Source organism: Coregonus clupeaformis, chromosome 2, assembly GCF_020615455.1.
Source record: "Coregonus clupeaformis isolate EN_2021a chromosome 2, ASM2061545v1, whole genome shotgun sequence".
Lineage (NCBI taxonomy): Eukaryota > Metazoa > Chordata > Actinopteri > Salmoniformes > Salmonidae > Coregonus > Coregonus clupeaformis.
The window spans coordinates 3,819,250-3,842,643 of record NC_059193.1 but is presented as its reverse complement, the minus strand read 5'-3'; the positions used below and the strand labels follow the sequence as shown (position 1 = coordinate 3,842,643).

The following is a 23,394-nucleotide window of genomic DNA, read 5'->3' as shown; positions in this document are numbered from 1 at the left end:
GACAATACTTAGGCAGCCTTTTGGCACCTGTTAGTTGTGGGATCTTGTTCCAGTTATGGTATGTTTGTGTGTTACCTTGGACTTCACGTTTCGTTTGTTGTTTTGTCGTGTGTTTATTCGTTTAAATAAACATGTATGCTTATCACGCTGCACCTTGGTCCTTCTCGTTTGTCAACGATCGTGACAACAGGTCTGTGAGAGCCAGAAATCTTGCTTGTTTGTAGGTGACCAAATACTTATTTTCCACCATAATTTGCAAATAAATTCCTAAAAAATCCTACAATGTGATTTTCTGGAGAAAAAAAATCTCAATTTGTCTGTCATAGTTGACGTGTACCTATGATGAAAATTACAGGCCTCTCTCATCTTTTTAAGTGGGAGAACTTGCACAATTGGTGGCTGACTAAATAGTTTTTTCCCCCACTGTATATGACAGGGGGTACCTGATCCTATATAGATCAGCACTGCTACTCGGAGAAGCTTTGTGAGTACGGGCCCAGAACCTTGGAAAATAGATGTGGCTGATTCAGCTTCATCTGGTCTTTGTTGCCTGAAAAGGATTCCTCAGTTGTCATCCCAATAACTCAACTCCCTCAATTCAATCACAGACTGTTGAGGTTTTATGGCACGTGGGGCCTCTAATCTTTCAAACGCAGTTATGGAGTAAAATCTAATCACAGCAGGTGTGAGTATAAATAGTTCTGGATGTCTGCCGCTAGTTCAGATAAAAGCCCAGGTCAATTTGACTTCTCTGATTGGTTAATGAACCTTTGGAGTGAAAGAAGCCAGTTGGCGGTCAGGTTCTGTGGTCTCTTTCTCTTTTTTTCCCCTTTCTCGTTCGTTATACAGAAGACCCGCTTATCGAGGAAATAAAACACTGTAGGTACCACAGGAGGTTGGTGGCACCTTAATTGGGGAGCACGGGCTTGTGGTAGTGGCTGGAGCGGAATGGGCAGAATGTTATCAAACACATCAAACATTTACGTCACACATCAAACATTTACAAATTGGTGCATTCAACTTATGATAGCCAGTGGGACAACCACTTTTTTATGGGGGGGGGGTGGGGGTGGGGGGGGTGGGGGGTAGAAGGATTACTTTTATACTATTCCAGGTATTCCTTAAAGAGGTATGGTTTCAAGTGTCTCCGGAAGGTGGTCAGTGACTCCGCTGTCCTGGCGTCGTGGGGGAGCTTGTTCCACCATTGGGGTGCCAGAGCAGTGAATAGCTTTGACTGGGCTGAGCGGGAACTGTGCTTCCGTAGAGGTAGGGGAGCTAGCAGGCCAGAGGTGGATGAACGTAGTGCCCTCGTTTGGGTGTAGGGTCTGATCAGAGCCTGAAGGTACGGAGGTGCCGTTCCCCTCACAGCTCCGTAGGCAAGCACCATGGTCTTGTAGTAGATGCGAGCTTCTACTGGAAGCCAGTGGTGTGTGCGGAGGAGCGGGGTGACATGAGAGAACTTGGGAAGGTTGAACACCAGACGGGCTGCAGCGTTCTGGATAAATTGTAGGGGTTTAATGGCACAGGCAGGGAGCCCAGCCAACAGCGAGTTGCAGTAATCCAGACGGGAGATGACAAGTGCCTGGATTAGGACCTGTGCCGCTTTCTGTGTAAGGTAGGGTCATACTCTGCAAATGTTGTAAAGCATGAACTTGCAGGATCGGGTCACCGCTTTGATGTTAGCGGAGAACGACAGGGTGTTGTCCAGGGTCACGCCAAGGTTCTTTGCACTCTGGGAGGAGGACACAATGGAGTTGTCAACCGTGATGGCGAGATCATGGAGCGGGCAGTCCTTCCCCGGGAGGAAGAGCAGCTCCGTCTTGCCGAGGTTCAGCTTGAGGTGGTGATCCGACATCCACACTGATATGTCTGCCAGACATGCAGAGATGTGATTCGCCACCTGGTTATCAGAAGGGGGAAAGGAGAAAATGAATTGTGTGTCGTCTGCGTCGCAATGATAGGAGAGACCATGTGAGGATATGACAGAGCCAAGTGACTTGGTGTATAGAGAGAATAGGAGAGGGCCTAGAACTGATCCCTTGGGGACACCAGTGGTGAGAGCACGTGGTGCGGAGACAGATTCTCGCCACACCACCTGGTAGGAGCGACCTGTCAGGTAGGACGCAATCCAAGAGTGAGCTGTGCCGGAGATGCCCAACTCGGAGAGGGTGGAGTGGAGGATCTGATGGTTCACAGTATCAAAGGCAGCAGATAGGTCTAGAAGGATAAGAGCAGAGGAGAGAGAGTTAGCTTTAGCAGTGTGGAGAGCCTCTGTGACACAGAGAAGAGCAGTCTCAATTGAATGACCAGTCTTGAAACCTGACTGGTTTGGATCAAGAAGGTAATTCTGAGAGAGATAGCAGGAGAGTTGGCTCGAGACTGCACGCTCAAGAGGTTTGGAGAGAAAAGAAAGAAGGGATACTGGTCTGTAGTTGTTGACATCGGAGAGATCGAGTGTAGGTTTTTGGAAGAGGGGTGCAACTCTCGCACTCTTGAAGGCGGAAGGGACATGGCCAGCGGTCAAGGATGAGTTGATGAGCGAGGTGAGGTAAGGGAGAAGGTCTCCGGAAATGGTCTGGAGAAGAGAGGAGGGAATAGGGTCAAGCGGGCAGGTTGTTGGGCGGCCGGCCATCACAAGTTGCAAGATTTCATCTGGAGAGAGAGGGGAGAAAGAAGTCAAAGCATAGGGTAGGGCAGTGTGAGCAAGACCAGTGGTGTCATTTGACTTAATAAATGAGGATCGGATGTCATCAACCTTCTTTTCAAAATGATTGACGAAGTCATCCACAGAGAGGGAGGAGGGAGGGGGAGGAGGAGGAGGAGGGTTCAGCAGGGAGGAGAAGGTGGCAAAGAGCTTCCTAGGGTTAGAGGCAGAGGCTTGAAATGTACAGTGGTAGAAAGTGGCTTTAGCAGCAGAAACAGAGGAAGAGAATGTAGAGAGGAGGGAGTGAAAAGATGACAGGTCCGCAGGGAGTCTAGTTTTCCTCCATTTCCGCTCGGCTGCCGGAGCCCTGTTCTGTGAGCTCGCAATGAGTCGTCAAGCCACGGAGCAGGAGGGTTTGATGCCATTCCATTCCTTCCGTTCCAGACATTATTATGAGCCATCCTCCCCTGGTAGGTACAGTATTAGCTGAATGAAATGAAAACAGAACCAAGAATGAATTGATACCTTCCTCCTTTTCCTCCCCTTCTTTAGTCGTAGGACTTGTGTTCAACTTCAAATTGTGTCCCTCCATATTTCTCTCTTTTCTCTACATCGCTCTCTTTTTCATTCCCTCTGTCTGTACTGTAACTCCATCTCTGGCCTGCTCACTATATGGTAGTTGCATGTCCACTGGGCCAGGGTTACAACCCACTACAGGATCTGAAGGAGAGTCTGAGGAGTGGGGTGGCAAAAGAGAATTTCAACTCACATTACGTCCTTGCCTTACCTTTCGTAGTGGCTGGTATTGAGACGTTTTGGTCCTCAGCTCAAATTGACCGTAAATATCACAGTAGCCACTAGCCAGTAAGCACAGACTATTCAACAATGACAGAAATGTAATAAAAAAAGAACATATTACACTTTTGAATAATGCAACAATTGTACAGTATGTGCAGACAGAGTTTATTTTGTAGTCTGTAGACCACTCGTTACATTGTAGCAAAAGCACAGAGTTGCAATAACAGCAGATCTTCATCAAGCAATGTTAGCCTATCATACGAATATAAAAGTACAGTAGGCCTACATTACAACATTACAACAAACCATGCCTAATTTTTATCAATATCATGCAAATCAGTACTTGTGGTGTAAAAGCAAATTGCGAAACGTGGGTATAAGTGAATTCACCATGATGAGCTGTTTTATTTGGAAGCCAATAGCCACCTCCACTAAAATAAAATACTCTGTTAACAACCACAGCTGCAGGTAGCCTAGATAAGCCTATGCACTCTGATCCCATCTGGGCCAGGCCATGTGAAACGTAACATCATGTTTTTATAGCCTAAGCTTTGCATTTATAGCCTAAAATAGGCCCATTTTATTTGTGTTCTGAGAAAATGTGAATGTGATCAAATTCGGGTAATATTCACACTTCGGGTGGCTTTTTTAAAATTGGAATTAATCACTCAACACAATAGTGATGACATTGTATGAGTATCTTTTTAATTACAGATGCAAAGGCCTACATGATGCAACCCTGCATACAGCGAGCTCAGCCCTGTTAGTTTCTTTCCAATTGCAGTTGTCTCTTTGTCTGTGTACACATATAAAATCGTTTTTACAGTTGATTTATTACTATGCCAAAGGCTACAACTTGGGTCCGAAGTTGGTTAGGTTAGCCTACTACTAGATCAGGAAAAACTCTGGGCCCCAGGACAACAATTCCCACCCCCCACCACTCTGGGACCTGTGGTGCCACCTTTGAAATCACCACACAATGTTACATCGTATTTGTATATATGATCTACATTTTACATGTTTTTGGTGGTGGGGATGGGATAATATGGTTTACGTGGCTCAGTGCAGCCGGCAGCTACTGCGACAATTTCGGAATGTAACTGGCTGTTACTGCAATTTCAGGTAAAAAATCTATAAAACAATTCTCAAATATTAGCAGTCGAGGCGTAGCAAGGACGCCAGTTTACTTTTGAGTAATATGTGTAGCCGAAGGTATTTCTACGAAAAGTGTAGTAAGTGTGAAGAGGCTTTTAGTTAGGAGGGGCGAACAGGTTGGATCTAGCTGAAGGGAGAAGTTAAACCTTCCACTAGAGTTCTCTGCTGCCTTCACATCAGGCCAGTCTGTGGAATTAGACTGACGCGTGTGTTTTATACGTGTGTATCCTCACACACACCCATGACGTCACATGTGCACCAGAGTCTTATACATTAGTGGTGTTGCCACACCTGCTGCTGAAAGGTATATAAAATCGAGCACACAGCCATGCAATCTCCATAGACAAACATTGGTAGTAGAATGGCCTTACTGAAGAGCTCGATGACTTTCAACGTGGCACCGTCATAGAATGCCACCTTTCCAACAAGTCAGTTCGTAAAAAGTCTGCCCTGCTAGAGCTGCCCCGGTCAACTGTATGTGCTGTTATTTGGGGAAGGCCCTTTCCTGTTTCAGCATGACAATGCCCCTGTGCACAAAGCGAGGTCCATACAGAAATGGTTTGTCAAGATCGGTTTGGAAGAACTTGACTGGCCTGCACAGAGCCCTGACCTCAACCCCATCAAACAACTTTGGGATGAATTGGAACGCCAACTGCAAGCCAGGCCTAATCGCCCATCATCAGTGCCCGACGTCACTAATGCTCTTGTGGCTGAATGGAAGCAAGTCCCCGCAGCAATGTTCCAACATCTAGTGGAAAGCCTTCCCAGAAGAGTGGCGGCTGTTATAACAGCAAAGGGGGGACCAACTCCAGATGTTCGACGAGCAGCACATACCTTTGGTCATGTATTGTATATAGAGAGAATTTGGCTGTCATGTTAGCGCCTTTTATTCTCGAAATGTTGGCGATGTAACAATACGAGAGTGCCTCCGACAATTCCCTCGCTGTAAACAAGCAAAACAGAGCAGCGAATATAACACATTTTTATTGATTAACATTCAGGATAATGTGTATCCAAGTCTGTACTGTGTTGTGGTGCCAACACGGTATATCTGCTTTCACTGAACATCTTCATAGGTTTTGAAAACTATCAGAAATAAACAGCACCATGCGGAAGTGTCAATTATCACTTATAAATGGCTATGGAGGAGAAAGTGGCGCTCTCGGAACATTCAGACAGAAACCGCATTGGCCCAACTGTATATACACTAAGTGTACAAAACATAAGGAACACCTGCTCTTTCCTTGACATAGCTTTAACCAGGTCAGTCTATGATCCCTTATTGATGTCACCTGTTAAATCCACTTGAATCAGTAAAGATGAAGGTGAGGAGACAGGTTAAAGAACGATTCTTAAGCCTTGTGACAATTGAGACATGGATTCTGTATGTGTACCCATTCGGAGGGTGAATGGGAAAGACAAAAGATTTGAACGGGGTATGGTAGTATGTGCCAGGCGCACCGGTTTGAGTGTGTCAAGAACTGCAACACTGTTGGGTTTTTCACACTGTCACGCTCGTTTACAGACGGGACGGACCAAGGCGCAGCGTGATATGCGTACATGTTTATTTTTTCTGAATAAACACAATGACAAAACAACAAACGAAACGTGAAGTCCAAGGTACACAAAACAAACATACCTAACACGGAACAAGATCCCACAACCCACTAGTGCCAATAGGCTACCTAAGTATGGTCCCCAATCAGAGACAACGAGCGACAGCTGCCTCTGATTGGGAACCACACCGGCCAACATAGATCTAGACGATCTAGATCTAAACCTAGAAAATACAACATAGAACATACACACAGAAAATACACACCCTGACTCAACAAATACGAGTCCCCAGAGTCAGGACGTGACAGTACCCCCAAAGGTGCGGACTCCGACCGCACAACATAAATATAACAGGGTAGGGGCCGGGTGGGCATTCTGCCTCGGAGGCGGATCCGGCTCGGGGCGTGACGACCACTTCCTCTCCGCCTCCCTGTTGCGCCCCTGGTCTGGTCTGGACCTCGGTGCGCTGCTTCCCCTCTCCTTCCTCCCACGAAGTACCAAGCCCTGTCTGGACCCTGGTGTGGGAGACCCCGAACCTGGAGAGGGGCTGACGTTTGGGTCTGGACTGGAGTCGCTGACCGGAGCTGGACCGGGCACCGGTGGAGCGGACTGCACAGGCTCCGGACTGGAGCCGCTGACCGGAGCTGGACTGGGCACCGGTGGAGCGGACTGCTCTGGCTCCGGAGTGGAGCCGCTGACCGGAGCTGGATCAGGCACCGGTGGAGCGGACTGCTCTGGCTCCGGAGTGGAGCCGCTGACCGGAGCTGGACTGGACCCCGGTGAAGCGGATTGCTCTGGCTCCGGAGTGGAGCAGCTGACCGGAGCTGAACTGGGCACCGGCGGAGCGGACTGCTCTGGCTCCGGAGTGGAGCAGCTGAGTGGAACAGGCACGGGCCGTGCCGGACTGGACACACGCACCACTGGCTTGGTGTGAGGGAAAGGAACAGGCCGGGCCGGGCTGGCGACGCGCACCACTGGCTTGGTGCGAGGGGCAGGAACGGGCCGGGCTGGTGACGCGCACCACTGGCTTGGTGCGAGGGGCAGGAACAGGCCGGGCCGGGCTGGCGACGCGCAACACTGGCTTGGTGCGAGGGGCAGGAACAGGCCGGGCCGGGCTGGCGACGCCGCACCACTGGCTTGGTGCGAGGGGCAGGAACAGGCCGGACCGGCTGGCGGCAGCGCACCACTGGCTTGGTGCGAGGGGCAGAACAGGCCGGATCGGGCTGGCGACGCGCACCACTGGCTTGGTGCGAGGGGCAGGAACAGGCCGGGCCGGGCTGGCGACGCGCAACACTGGCTTGGTGCGAGGGGCAGGAACAGGCCGGGCCGGGCTGGCGACGCAGCACCACTGGCTTGGTGCGAGGGGCAGGAACAGGCCGGGACCGGGCTGGCGACGCGCACCACTGGCTTGGTGCGAGGCAGGAACAGGCCGGATCGGGCTGGCGACGCGCACCACTGGCTTGGTGCGAGGGGCAGGAACAGGCCGGGCCGGGCTGGCGGGGCGCAACACTGGCTTGGTGCGAGGGGCAGGAACAGGCCGGGCCGGGTTGGCGACGCGCACCACTGGCTTGGTGCGAGGGGCAGGAACAGGCCGGGCCGGGTTGGCGACGCGCACCACTGGCTTGGTGCGAGGGGGCAGGAACAGGCCGGATCGGGGCTGACGACGCGCACCACTGGCTTGGTGCGAGGGGCAGGAACAGGCCGGGCCGGGCTGGCGACGCGCACCACTGGCTTGGTGCGAGGGGCAGGAACAGGCCAGACCGGGCTGGCGACGCGCACCACTACATTGGTGCGAGGGGCAGGAACGGGCCGGGCTGGCGACGCGCACCACTGGCTTGGTGCGAGGGCCAGGAACAGGCTGGGCCGGGCTGGCGACGCGCACCACTGGCTTGGTGCGAGGGGCACGAACAGGCCGGGCCGTACTGGGAACACGCACCACTGGCTTAGTGCGGGAAGCAGGAACAGGACGGGCCGGACTGGCAACGCGCACCACTGGCTTGGTGCGAGGGGCAGGAACGGGTCGGGCCGTACTGGGAACACGCACCACTGGCTTAGTGCGGGAAGCAGGAACGGGCCGGACCGGACTGGCGACACGCACCACTTGCTTGGTGCGAGGTGCGGGACTGGGTTCCTTTATTAACCCCCCGCTCCTTCTGCTGCCTAACCAGCTCCTCTCGCCGTGCCTCTACACTTTCCTTCTCCCTTATAGCCTCCCTGTAGTGCCTCCCTCTGACCGAATAACTCCTGCTCCTCTGAACCAATAGCCCCCGTAACATGGTGGCCTCCTCTCCTACCCTGCAGATCCGCCCTGTCGCGTCCTCCTGCTGCCTCGTCGTCCACACTGTGTGCCCCCCCAAAAACTTTCTTGGGGTTGCCTCTCGGGTCTCCGTCTGTCGGCACTCCTCTTCCTGTGAGGACTCCTCCGGGAGCCCCCACGAGTTAGGGAACAGAACCTCGTCGTCGTCATCCTCCGACTCCTCAGTATAATACTGTTCCCACTCCTCTTCCCATGGTCGTAGGGACCCAATCTGAAAACTGACCGGGTGCAGTGGTCGGGGCTCCTCTCTCTCAGCTCCCCCGACCACCCCTTTAGCCCCAATTTTTTTTTTCTTGGGGGCTGTCTCTCGGGCTTCCTCCTCGACCGGTGTCCTCTGCGTTGCCGTTGCACCTCTCCTGCCTGGGTATCTACCTTCGCCCATGGCCCTTTCCCCACAAATATCTCCTCCCATGACCACCATTTGCCCACCTGTGACATCGCTATTCGCTCTTCCTGGCCACGCTGCTTGGTCCTCATTTGGTGGGATCTTCTGTCACGCTCGTTTACAGACGGGACGGACCAAGGCGCAGCGTGATATGCGTACATGTTTATTTTTTCTGAATAAACACAATGACAAAACAACAAACGAAACGTGAAGTCCAAGGTACACAAAACAAACATACCTAACACGGAACAAGATCCCACAACCCACTAGTGCCAATAGGCTACCTAAGTATGGTCCCCAATCAGAGACAACGAGCGACAGCTGCCTCTGATTGGGAACCACACCGACCCAACATAGATTTAGACGATCTAGATCTAAACCTAGAAAATACAACATAGAACATACACACAGAAAATACACACCCTGACTCAACAAATACGAGTCCCCAGAGTCAGGGCGTGACACACACTCAACAGTTTCCCTGTGTGTATCAAGAATGGTCCACCACCCAAAGGACATCCCGACAACTTGACACAACTGTGGGAAACATTGGAGTAAACATCGGGCCAGCATCCCCTGTGGAACGCTTTCGACACCTTGTAGAGTCCATGCCCCGACAAATTTAGGCTTTTCTGAGGGCAAAAGGGGGTGCAACTCAATATTAGGAATGTATTGCTAATGTTTTGTACATTCAGTGTATATGGCTCTGATGTGCACTACCTCTGAACCTTTTCACTTTACATTTATGAACAAGCCTGCTGTGTATGCCAATCAAGACATACACACACGCTTATACACACAGCCCGAGGAGGTTATCTGGGCTCATCACTGTAGAATTAAGCAATAAGGCCCGAGGGGGTGTGGCATATGGCCAATATACCACGGCCGTGCCGGACTGGACACACGCACCACTGGCTTGGTGTGAGGGAAAGGAACAGGCCGGGCCGGGCTGGCGACGCGCACCACTGGCTTGGTGCGAGGGGCAGGAACGGGCCGGGCTGGTGACGCCGCACCACTGGCTTGGTGCGAGGGCAGGAACAGGCCGGGCCGGGCTGGCGACGACGCAACACTGGCTTGGTGCGAGGGGCAGGAACAGGCCGGGCCGGGCTGGCGACGCGCACCACTGGCTTGGTGCGAGGGGCAGGAACAGGCCGGACCGGGCTGGCGACGCGCACCACTGGCTTGGTGCGAGGGGCAGGAACAGGCCGGATCGGGCTGGCGACGCGCACCACTGGCTTGGTGCGAGGGGCAGGAACAGGCCGGGCCGGGCTGGCGACGCGCAACACTGGCTTGGTGCGAGGGGCAGGAACAGGCCGGGCCGGGCTGGCGGCGCCGCACCACTGGCTGGATGCGAGGGCAGAACAGGCCGGACCGGCTGGCGCGACGCACCACTGGCTTGGTGCGAGGGGCAGGAACAGGCCGGATCGGGCTGGCGACGCGCACCACTGGCTTGGTGCGAGGGGCAGGAACAGGCCGGGCCGGGCTGGCGACGCGCAACACTGGCTTGGTGCGAGGGGCAGGAACAGGCCGGGCCGGGCTGGCGACGCGCACCACTGGCTTGGTGCGAGGGGCAGGAACAGGCCGGGCCGGGCTGGCGACGCGCACCACTGGCTTGGTGCGAGGGGCAGGAACAGGCCGGATCGGGCTGGCGACGCGCACCACTGGCTTGGTGCGAGGGGCAGGAACAGGCCGGGCTGGGCTGGCGACGCGCACCACTGGCTTGGTGCGAGGGGCAGGAACAGGCCAGACCGGGCTGGCGACGCGCACCACTACATTGGTGCGAGGGGCAGGAACGGGCCGGGCTGGCGACGCGCACCACTGGCTTGGTGCGAGGGCCAGGAACAGGCTGGGCCGGGCTGGCGACGCGCACCACTGGCTTGGTGCGAGGGGAACGAACAGGCCGGGCCGTACTGGGAACACGCACCACTGGCTTAGTGCGGGAAGCAGGAACAGGACGGGCCGGACTGGCAACGCGCACCACTGGCTTGGTGCGAGGGGCAGGAACGGGTCGGGCCGTACTGGGAACACGCACCACTGGCTTAGTGCGGGAAGCAGGAACGGGCCGGACCGGACTGGCGACACGCACCACTTGCTTGGTGCGAGGTGCGGGACTGGGTTCCTTTATTAACCCCCGCTCCTTCTGCTGCCTAACCAGCTCCTCTCGCCGTGCCTCTACACTTTCCTTCTCCCTTATAGCCTCCTGTAGTGCCTCCCTCTGACCGAATAACTCCTGCTCCCTCTGAACCAATAGCCCCCGTAACATGGTGGCCTCCTCTCCTACCCTGCAGATCCGCCCTGTCGCGGCCTCCTGCTGCCTCGTCGTCCACACTGTGTGCCCCCCCAAAACTTTCTTGGGGTTGCCTCTCGGGTCTCCGTCGTCGGCACTCCTCTTCCTGTGAGGACTCCTCCGGGAGCCCCCACGAGTTAGGGAACAGAACCTCGTCGTCGTCATCCTCCGACTCCTCAGTATAATACTGTTCCCACTCCTCTTCCCATGGTCGTAGGGACCCAATCTGAAAACTGACCGGGTGCAGTGGTCGGGGCTCCTCTCTCTCGCTCCCCGACCACCCCTTTAGCCCCCAATTTTTTTTTTCTTGGGGCTGTCTCTCGGGCTTCCTCCTCGACCGGTGTCCTCTGCGTTGCCGTTGTACCTCTCCTGCCTGGGTATCTACCTTCGCCCATGGCCCTTTCCCCGCAAATATCTCCTCCCATGACCACCATTTGCCCACCTGTGACATCGCTATTCGCTCTTCCTGGCCACGCTGCTTGGTCCTCATTTGGTGGGATCTTCTGTCACGCTCGTTTACAGACGGGACGGACCAAGGCGCAGCGTGATATGCGTACATGTTTATTTTTTCTGAATAAACACAATGACAAAACAACAAACGAAACGTGAAGTCCAAGGTACACAAAACAAACATACCTAACACGGAACAAGATCCCACAACCCACTAGTGCCAATAGGCTACCTAAGTATGGTCCCCAATCAGAGACAACGAGCGACAGCTGCCTCTGATTGGGAACCACACCGGCCAACATAGATTTAGACGATCTAGATCTAAACCTAGAAAATACAACATAGAACATACACACAGAAAATACACACCCTGACTCAACAAATACGAGTCCCCAGAGTCAGGGCGTGACACACACTCAACAGTTTCCTGTGTGTATCAAGAATGGTCCACCACCCAAAGGACATCCCGACAACTTGACACAACTGTGGGAAACATTGGAGTAAACATGGGCCAGCATCCCTGTGGAACGCTTTCGACACCTTGTAGAGTCCATGCCCCGACAAATTTAGGCTTTTCTGAGGGCAAAAGGGGGTGCAACTCAATATTAGGAATGTATTGCTAATGTTTTGTACATTCAGTGTATATGGCTCTGATGTGCACTACCTCTGAACCTTTTCACTTTACATTTATGAACAAGCCTGCTGTGTATGCCAATCAAGACATACACACACGCTTATACACACAGCCCGAGGAGGTTATCTGGGCTCATCACTGTAGAATTAAGCAATAAGGCCCGAGGGGGTGTGGCATATGGCCAATATACCACGGCTAAGGGCTGTTCTTATGCACGACGCAACGAAGAGTGTCTGGATACAACCCTTAGCCGTGGTGTATTGGCCATGTACCACAAACTCCCGAGGTGCCTTAATGCTATTATAAACTGGTTACCAATGTAATTAGAGTAAACGAAATGCTTTGTCATGCTCGTGGTATACGGTCTGATATACCACGGCTTTCAGCCAATCAGCATTCAGGGCTCGAACCACACAGTTTATAATGACAGATAGAGATCGTTCCAGAACAGTGATTTTTGCATAGACAGCCGGTTAACTGGCCCTATGTCACTTCTCCCATTACAGCTGGCCATATTTGGTTGTTTAAACCATCCCCGGCTGCTCTCATTGCTTTAACTGTAAGTAATGCTTCAGAACCGTGAGGTCAGCTCAGATGTTTTTCTTTTTTATGCAAACGGGAATTAGCATTTTTTGTTACCCCCTTTTTAACTCTCCCCTTAACTCTTTAACTACTTCATCACAGATGTCATTACTGAGTAACTTCCCTGATGTATCAATGCCTTATTCACATGCTGAGAAATGTGGTCACTTTTTACCTTTGCCACACTTGTCCTTTAACAATACCCTCCATTTGTGTCCTTTTCTCTCATATATCGTATGTCTTCATCTCTCCTGCCCCTTAGTCATCTCATCCCATGTCTTCATCTCTCCTGCCCCTTAGTCATCTCATTCTCCTTCCTTACTCACACATACCCTGTCGCTCTATATTCCCCCCACATCTGCTTGACTACTCGTCATTCCCCTGTCCTTTTTCTGTAATCCCTCTCTCCTGTTCTCTGCCTGTTGTCCTTTCTCTGACTTTTCTCCCTCTCTCCCTCTTCCACTTCCACTTACCCACCCCCAGGTTGGGAGAGTCAGTTGGAGGAGACAGGCTTCCTGGGTATGTTCCTGCATGGGGTCTGCCCCAGGTGCCCCCCCACTCCTCGCTCATCTCTGTCTGGACCGTCCGCTGGCTCCACCTCCGCATCATGCTGGGCACCGTGAGTGATATACACACACAAAAGCGCACACCCACATGCAGACAGGAAGACTCACACAGGCACAGACTCACACCCACACATGTACACATCTATTACACTGACACATATACTGCCAGTCTTTCACATTTGTAAGGGCAAAGTGGGGCAAATGGACACTCACCTGAATTCACCTGTGATTTGTCATTCACTGTGTTTACACTGTGTTCTACTGGGCTTAGACACTTCCCTTCAGAAAAAATACCACCTTTTAGAAAAACTATCAGACATTGTAAATGCAAATATGGAACCAGTCAGTCAGTCAGGCAACTTCACTGACTCTTTTCTGGCTTCCATAGTGGAGAGATGGAACACTGAACCCAGACCAACCCAGCACTGTTGTCTGCCAGAAAGTGGGGGTTGAAACTTGCCACAATACTCAGTGTTTCAATTAGGCCCATAAAGAGGACAGAGCAACGAGGGGGCTATATGTTCATTCAGCCAACCTTAGTTTCAAGACTATGATTGACTTTAAGTGCTTACAATTTTACAATTTTGTGATTTACAATTTTAGCCCCCACCCCAAGACACAAAGTCATTACAACACATTTATTAAAAACAGAAAAGCACTTTAGGTCCCCTTAGACACGGCTGAGGCCTAACCATTAAACAGCCTTTTAATTGTGGGGTAATCATTTTTTATTGTGGTTGGGGCAGGATATATTTTTTTAGATAATTGAAAGCATATAGTTTTGAGTCGGAGTTTGATCTTTAGATGACGAGGTTAAAGCTTAAACCTTTTTGGAAATTATAGACAAAAGTCTGAAGTTCCTTAGATTGACACTGGCAGTGTAAATACAGTATAATACAGTTTAAAGCCCATGCCGCAGTCACTCAGTGCTGTTCCTGTAAGTGTTGGTTAGACTAGGTCAGGATAATCTATCCCTTGGTCTGCGTTGACCACTGTTAGACTGCTGTTGAGAAACTTTAAGTGAAGGGGGCGTAGCCAGTAAATTTCAAAGGGACAGAAACTCGATCCAGAGCGGTTTCATGTTCGGATTTTGAACTCATCAGATCATAACCCAGTTAATTGATTTTGATTTGTCTTATTTCTCAATGTCTAATTTCTGTCCATTTTATGCTGTCAAATGATTTTGAATTTTTGAATAATTGTGATATTGAGGACATATATTTGCTAATTTCCTTCAGCAGATTCATCTAAACAGATTCTCTCTTTTTGAGTGACTTTAGATGTCAGTCCCTCTCTCACATGTTTAAAATATCCCTCCTGGCAACACACTTCTTTCTCTTCTCCTGTTCTTTAATGCTTCCTCTTCTTTTGCTTTCACGTTGTAAGCTACGTTTGTGTGTGTGCGTGTAAACCCAACCAACATACGCGCGTGCGTGTATGTGCGTAAGCATCTGCTTTAATTTGCTATCCAGGCTGTTAGCATCAGAGGATAAGTCCAGGCGGTTAGCTAAGTGGTGTTAATGGGATCTGATGCACAGGGCAGTGTCTGTGTTTAAACTGTGAAATATAATCATAGTAATCAGGGTTCCTGTGGGCCAGTGTGGTGCCCCATGACTGAGTGTGATAGAGTTTGGACCTGGCCAGTAAACTAGCTGTCTCACAGCCACACCACGAGGTGTCACATCTCACACTCTTGCAGGAGGAATGGTAGGCCTAGTAGGAAGAGTGCACCAGGCAATGATGGAGAGCATTTGCACATAAATGATCTTCAGCCAACAGAATTCAGTCTTCCATTGTTCCTCTCAGTAGTTTGTTCCTACATTATATTGTGCATCTCCCCTCAGGCTTGTGTTGATTAAAGTGCATGACTGGTTGGACCGTGCCATTCTACTTAGGGGTGATCACTTTGTGAGGAGGTGTCTCCTGCAGGCTGTTTGTTGGTTTGGTCCGTATCCATGCGTCCATGTCGTTGGGTTGTTGTAGATGTAGTTGGCCCTGGCCCAAATTGGCCCTCTAATGTCTCGAAGACTGTTGATGGGACTTGGGATATTGTTGGTAGGGAGAGCTAGGTATAAAACAATTATTGTTTCCCAGTATTGGGAATTACTGATGGTGAGAGGTCAACGTAGCATAAAAAGTTGACACGGAATAAAAGGCTCACTGTAATGGAGTTGATTGCATCCTGCAATGAGGGTTTCTGGAAGTGTTTAACATCTTCCTGTTTAGGTGGTTGGCAGGGGCATCGAGGCATATCTTTAGTCAGTTGGCAGGGGTGTTCAGGCGTACCTTTAGGATGTCCCTTGGCCTCTCGCTCTCTCTCGCTCTCTCTCTCCCTTATTTACCGAAGCATGTCAGAATGAACTCAGACGAAAGATTTCTGTTTTTGGAGGAGAGAAAATGTTTGCAGGCTTGATCCAGTGTACAGCTGGTAACTGACTGTCTATGGCTGCCAATGGGAGAGCGCATGGTCATTGGGTGTTGACGAATGGTTATTACAGAGTGAATTCCGTGTTTGGGAAGTATCAGCACTGTAGGAAGCATAGGAACCCATATGGGAAAATAATACATTTTGAAGTGGCAATATGTACGTTTTTGGGCGACCCCACCAAATTCACATAGAAATGTCAGTTATAGATCTATCATTCTACTTGAAAGCAAGTCTAAGAAGCGTTAGATCTGTTCTATGTGTGCTTTCTCTGTGCTTCCCATTCTTAAGTTTTGTTTTTGCGTCAACAATATATTTAACAGCGGTTTCGATGGTACAATGATTCTCTACACTATACTAGCTTATTTTGTCACATAAACTGAAATTGGGCGAGCTATGGGAGTTTTAGCAACCAGGAAATGGCGGAGTGATTTCTGCATAGTGCAACTTTAAAATACAGTGCATTCGTAAAGTATTCAGACTCCTTCCCTTTTTCCACATTTTGTTATGTTAAAGCCTTATTCTAAAATTTATTAAATTCGTTTTTTTTCCCTCATCAATCTACACACATTACCCCACAATGACAAAGTGAAAACAGGTTTTTAGATTTTTGTGCGCAGATTGATGAGGGGAAAAAAACAATTTAATACATTTTAGAATAAGGCTGTAACGTAACAAAATGTGGAAAAAGTCAAGGGGCCTGAATACTTTCCAAATGCTTTTTTAGATACAATTTTTAGGATACAGTGCCTTCAGAAAGTATTCACACCGCTGACTTTTTTTCCCACATTTTGTTGTGTTAAAAAGTGGAATTAAACACAAAATCTTAATTTTTTATTAATGGTAAATAAAACATGAATATATTTTGATTAGATAAGTATTCAACCCCCTGCGTCAGTACATGTTAAAATCACTTTTGGCAGCGATTACAACTGTGAGTCTTTCTGGGTAAGTCTCTAAAAGCTTTGCAAACCTGGATTGTACAATACAGCCCATTTATTCTTAAAAAAATTATTCAAGCTCTGTCAATTTGGTTGTTGATCATTAGCAATGAGCAGCCATTTTCAAGTCTTGCCATAGATTTTCAAGCCGATTTAAGTTAAAACTGTAACTAGGCCACTCAGAAACATTCAATGTCGTCTTTGTAAGTAACTCCAGTGTATATTTGGCCTTTCGTTTTGGGTTATTGTCCTGCTGAAAGGTGTGTCTGTTGGAAAGCAGACTGAACCAGGTTTTCCTCTAGGACATTACTCACTTAGCTCTACTCCTTTTCTTTTTATCCTAAAACACTCCCAAGTACTTGCCGATGACAAGCATACCCATATCATGATGCAGCCACCACCATGCTTGAAAATATGAAGAGTGGTACTCAGTGATGTGCTGTGTTGGTTTTTCCTCAAACATAACTTTGTACTCAGGACAATTCAGGATTTTTTTGCAGTATTACTTTAGTGCCTTATTGCAAACAGGATGCATGTTTTGGAATATTTGTCTGTGCAGACTTCCTTCTTTTCACTCTGTCATTTAGGTTAGTATCGTAGAGGACTGTAACTACAATGTTGTTGATCCATCCTCAGTTTTCTCCTATCACAGACATTTAACTCTGTAACTGGTTTAAAATCACCATTTGGTGAAATCCCTGAGCAGTTTCCTTCCTCTCGGTCAATTAAGTTAGGAAGGATGCCTGTATCTTGTAGTGACTGGGTGTATTGATACACCATCCAAAGTGTAATTAATAACTTCACCATTCTCAAAGGGATATTCAATGTCAGCTTTAAAAAATGTTTTTACCCATCTACCAATTGGTGCCCTTCTTTATGAGGCATTGGGAAAACCTCCATGGTCTTTGTCGTTGAATCTGTGCTTGAAATTCACTGCTCGGCCGAGGGACCTTACAGATACTGTGTGGGGTACAGAGATGGGGTAGTAATTCAAAAATCATGTTATACACCATTATTGAACAGAGTGAGTCCATGTAACTTATCTGACTTGTTAAGCAATGTTTTACTCCTGAAGTTATTTAGGCTTTCCATAACAAAGGGGTTGAATACTTATTCACTTAAGACATTTCAGCTTCACATTTTTTATTAATTTGTAAACATTTTGAAAAACATAATTCCACTTTGACATTATAGGGTACAGTGGCTTGCGAAATGATTCACCCCCCTTGGCATTTTTCCTATTTTGTTGCCTTACATCCTGGAATTAAAATAGATTTTGGGGGGGTTTGTATCATTTGATTTACACAACATGCCTACCACTTTGAAGATGAAAAATATTTTTATTGTGAAACAAACAAGAAATAAGACAAAAAAACTGAACTTGAGCGTGCATAACTATTCACCCCCCCACACACACACACCTTTTGCAGCAATTACAGCTGCAAGTCTCTTGGGGTATGTCTCTATAAGCTTGGCACATCTAGCCACTGGGATTTTTGCCCATTCTTCAAGGCAAAACTGCTCCAGCTCCTTCACGTTGGATGGGTTCCGCTGGTGTACAGCAATCTTTAAGTCATACCACAGATTCTCAATTGGATTGAGGTCTGGGCTTTGACTAGGCCATTCCAAGACATTTAAATGTTTCCATTTAAACCACTCGAGTGTTGCTTTAGCAGTGTGCTTAGGGTCATTGTCCTGCTGGAAGGTGAACCTCCGTCCCTGTCTCAAATCTCTGGAAGACTGAAACAGGTTTCCCTCAATAATCTTGCTGTATTTGGCGCCATCCATCATTCCTTCAATTCTGACCAGTTTCCCAGTCCCTGCCGATGGAAAAACATCCCCACAGCATGATGCTGCCACCACCATGCTTCACTGTGGGGATGGTGTTCTCGGGGTGATGAGAGGTGATGGGTTTGCGCCAGACATAGCGTTTTCCTTGATGGCCAAAAAGCTCAATTTTAGTCTCATCTGAACAGAGTACCTTCTTCCATATGTTTGGGGAGTCTCCCACATGCAAACGTATTTGCTTTTTCTTCTTCTTTAAGCAATGGCTTTTTTTCTGGCCACTCTTCCGTAAAGCCCAGCTCTGTGGAGTGTATGGCTTAAAGTGGTCCTATGGACAGATAGTCCAATCTCCGCTGCGGAGCTTTGCAGCTCCTTCAGGGTTATCTTTGGTCTCTTTGTTGCCTCTTTGATTAATGCCCTCATTGCCTGGTCTGTGAGTTTTGGTGGGCGGTCCTCTCTTGGCAGGTTTGTTGTGGTGCCATATTCTTTCCATTTTTTAATAATGGATTTAATGGTGTTCCGTGGGATGTTCAAAGTTTCTGATATTTCTTTTATAACCCAACCCTGATCTGTACTTCTCCACAACTTTGTCCCTGACCTGTTTGGAGAGCTCCTTGGTCTTCATGGTGCCGCTTGCTTGGTGGTGCCCCTTGCTTAGTGGTGTTGCAGACTCTGGGGCCTTTCAGAACAGGTGTATATATACTGAGATCATGTGACACTTAGATTGCACACAGGTGGACTTTATTTAACAAATTTTGTGACTTCTGAAGGTAATTAGTTGCACCAGATCTTATTTAGGGGCTTCATAGCAAAGGGTGTGAATACATATGCACGCACCATTTTTTCGTGATTCATTTTTTCGAATTTCTTGAATCAAGTTATTTTTTTCATTCCACTTCACCAATTTGGACTATTTTGTGTATGTCCATTAGATTAAATCCAAATAAAAATCAATTTAAATTACAGGTTGTAATGCAACAAAGTAGGAAAAACGCCAAGGGGGATGAATACTTTTGCAAGGCACTGTATTGTGTTCATATCAGTGATACATAATCTCCATGTAATCCATTTTAAATTCAGGCTGTAACACAACAAAATGTGAAAAAAGTCATGGGTGTGAATACTTTCTGAAGGCACTGTATTCAAGACATTTTAAATACATTCCAATGTATATTGTGGAATGTATTTAAAATGTATATCACAATATACAGTGCATTCGGAAAGTATTCAGACACCTTGACGTTGTCACGCCCTGACTCAGGGGACTCTTATATGTTGAGTCAGGGTGTGTATATTCTTTGTGGTGTTTTCTATGTTTTGATCTATTATGTGTAGATCTATGTTGGCCGGTGTGGTTCCCAATCAGAGGCAGCTGTAGCTCGTTGTCTCTGAATTGGGATCATACTTAGGCAGCCTATTGGCACTAGTGGGTTGTGGGATCTTGTTCCGGTTAAGGTTGGTTGTGTATCTACCTTAGGACTTCACGTTTCGTTTCGTTTATTATTTTGTCGTGTGTTTATTAAGTTTAATAAACATGTACGTATATCACGCTGCGCCTTGGTCTGTCCCATCATTCAACGAACGTGACAGAAGATCCCACCAAACTAGGATCAAGCAGCGTGCCCAGGCGGAGCGGATGGCCATGTCACAGGTGGCCAATTTGTGGTCATGGGAGGAGATATTTGCGGGGAAAGGACCATGGGCTAAGGTAGATGCCCAGGCAGGAGAGGAGCAACGGCAACACGGAGGAGGCCGGTCGAGGAGGAAGCCCGAGAAGCAGCCCCAAGAAAATGTTTGGGGGGGGGGCACACGGGGTGGTTGGCGGAGCCTAGGGTTAGAGCAGAGCCAACTCCCCGTACTCACGCGAAGGGGCGTATGACTGGGCATGCTCCGTGTTATGCGGAGCTACGTACTGTGTCGCCAGTGCGCCGGCACAGTCCTATACGTCCTGTGCTTGCACCACGCACATGCCGTGCGAAGATGGGCATCCAGCCAGGACGGGGTGTGCCGGCTCAACGCTCCTGGTCTCCAGTACGCCTCCTCGGTCCCGCATATCCTGCGCCAGTTCTACGAACTGTATCGCCAGTGCGCGTGCACAGCCCAGTGCGTCCTGTGCCAGCACCCCGCACGTGTAGTGCGAAAGTGCCCGGCCCGGCCTGTTCCTGCTCCTCGCACCAAGCCAGTGGTGTGCGTCGCCAGTCCGGCCCCGCCTGTTCCTGCTCCTCACACCAAGCCAGTGGTGCGCGTTGCCAGTCCGGCCCGACCTGTTCCTGCTCCTCGCACCAAGCCAGTGGTGCGTGTCGCCAGTCCGGCCCGGCCTGTTTCTGCTCCTCGCACCAAGGCTGTGGTGCGTGTTCCTAGTCCGGTCCGGCCCGTGCCTGCTCCTCGCACCAGACCAGTGGTGCGTTTGTCCAGTCCGGCACGGCCCGTGCCCGTTCCACCGGTGCCTGGTCCGGCACCGGTCAGCTGCTCCACTCCGTAGCAAGAGCAGTCCACTCCACCGGTGCCTGATCCAGTTCCGGTCAGCCGTTCCACTCCGGAGCCAGAGCAGTCCGCTCCACCGGTGCCTGATCCAGCTCCGGTCAGCGGCTCCACTCCGGAGCCAGAGCAGTCCGCTCCACTGGTGCCTGATCCAGCTCCGGTCAGCGGCTCCACTCCGGAGCCAAAGCAGTCAGCTCCACCGGTGCGTAGTCCGGCTCCGGTCAGTGGCTCCAGTCCAGACCATGACGTCAGCCCCTCTCCAGGTTCGGGGTCTCCCACACCAGGGTCCAGACAGGGCCTGGCGTATCGTGGGAGGAAGGAGAGGGGAAGCAACGCGCCGAGGTCCAGACCAGACCAGGGGCGCAACAGGGAGGCAGAGAGTAAGAGGTCGTCACGCCTGGAGCCGGATCCGCCTCCGAGGCGGAATGCCCACCCGGCCCCTACCCTGTTATGTTTATGTTGTGCGGTCGGAGTCTGCACCTTTGGGGGGTACTGTCACGCCCTGACTCAGGGGACTCTTATATGTTGAGTCAGGGTGTGTATATTCTTTGTGGTGTTTTCTATGTTTTGATCTATTATGTGTAGATCCATGTTGGCTGGTGTGGTTCCCAATCAGAGGCAGCTGTAGCTCGTTGTCTCTGATTGGGGATCATACTTAGGCAGCCTATTGGCACTAGTGGGTTTTGGGATCTTGTTAAGGTTGGTTGTGTATCTACCTTAGGACTTCACGTTTCGTTTATTGTTTTGTCGTGTGTTTATTAAGTTGAATAAACATGTACGTATATCACGCTGCGCCTTGGTCTGTCCCGTCATTCAACGAACGTGACAGACGTTTTCCACATTTTGTTACGTTACAGCCTTATTCTAAAATGGATTAAGTTGTTTTTTTCCCCTCATCAATCTACACAAAAATTGGTTTTATTTATTAAATATAAAAAACGAAAATATAACATTAACATAAGTATTCAGACCCATTACTCAGTACTTTGTCGAAGCACCTTTGGCAGCGATTACAGCCTCGATTCTTCTTGGGTATGACGCTACAAGCTTGGCACATCTGTATTTGGGTAGTTTCTCCCATTCTTCTATGCAGATCCTCTCAAGCTCTGTCAGGTTGGATGGGGAGTGCTGCTGCACAGCTATTTTCAGGTCTCTAAAGAGATATTCGATCGGGTTCAAGTCAGTGGTCTGTCTGGGCCACTCAAGAACATTCAGAGACTTGTCCCGAAGCCACTCCTGCGTTGTCTTGGCTGTGTGCTTAGGGTCGTTGTTTTGTTGGAAGGTGAACCTTCGCCCCAGTCTGAGGTCCTGAGCGCTCTGGAGTAGGTTTTCATCAAGGATCTCTGTAGTTTGCTACATTCTTCTCTCCCTCGATCCTGACTAGTCTCCCAGTCCCTGCCGCTGAAAAACATCCCCACAGTATGATGCTGCCACCACCATGCTTCACCGTAGGGATTGTGCAAGGTTTCGTCCAGATGTGACGCAGAGTAGATTTTCCATATGACGTTGAGAAATAGTGCATTGTGTTTGTGGGTAGTTTAGAAGATATCTGTAAATAAACATAACTATGTTTGTTGTTATAGGTAACCAGATCGTGGCTGCATGTAACCCACTTGGCACAAATTGGTTGAATCAATGGTGTTTCAACATAATTTGTCAATGTATTGTGGTGTGAAATCTACGTGGATAATACATTGGATTTGAAAAATGTCAACTGTTTTGAGGGTGATATTTCAACCACAGGATTATGTAATCATTGTAACCAATTTTCAACGTAGCCAAACCTTGTATAAAATATGTTGTATTGTCCTACTGGAGAGTTGATTTACAGCTATTAATTTGTCTCCATTCCAGGGTTTTAACCAAGCCCAGCTTTTACATTTGTCACTGACTACTACCAATGTGCTATCATGAGAATGATTATTGAAAGACCTCTTAATAACTAAATATATTCACTGCTAATAAATGTAACCATACTTTATAAGTCACATATCATCAACAATACTATTTAGGCCTATACAGCATTTGCAAAGTCATCAACAGCAATTGTTTCAATTCAACCTGGGGTTCAACTAAAGGTTTCAAGCTTTGGTTGATTTAAAATGTAATCTTCAAGTTAATCTTTAATATGTTGGATTCACATCTCCATCTCAACCAAAAATCAAAGTTTAAGAATAGGACTAAATCAAATCAAACTTTTTTCATGTGCATTTCAAGTTTTGATTAGATTAGATTTAGTACTTTTCTTTAATTCAGATTTCTGGTTGAGATGGAGACGTGAATCCAACAAATACATTATTAATTTGTAGACAAACTGGAATTTGTTGACAAACACAATTCAATACAACTTTTGAAATACAGTAAATAGCCTATTAACTAGTCTCCAA

The 23,394-nt window shown here is 48.9% G+C and overlaps 1 pseudogene; it reads left to right on the top strand.

Moving 5' to 3' along the window:
• Positions 1-23,394, top strand: part of LOC121585598 — a 68,202-nt pseudogene that overhangs the window by 9,062 nt on the left and 35,746 nt on the right.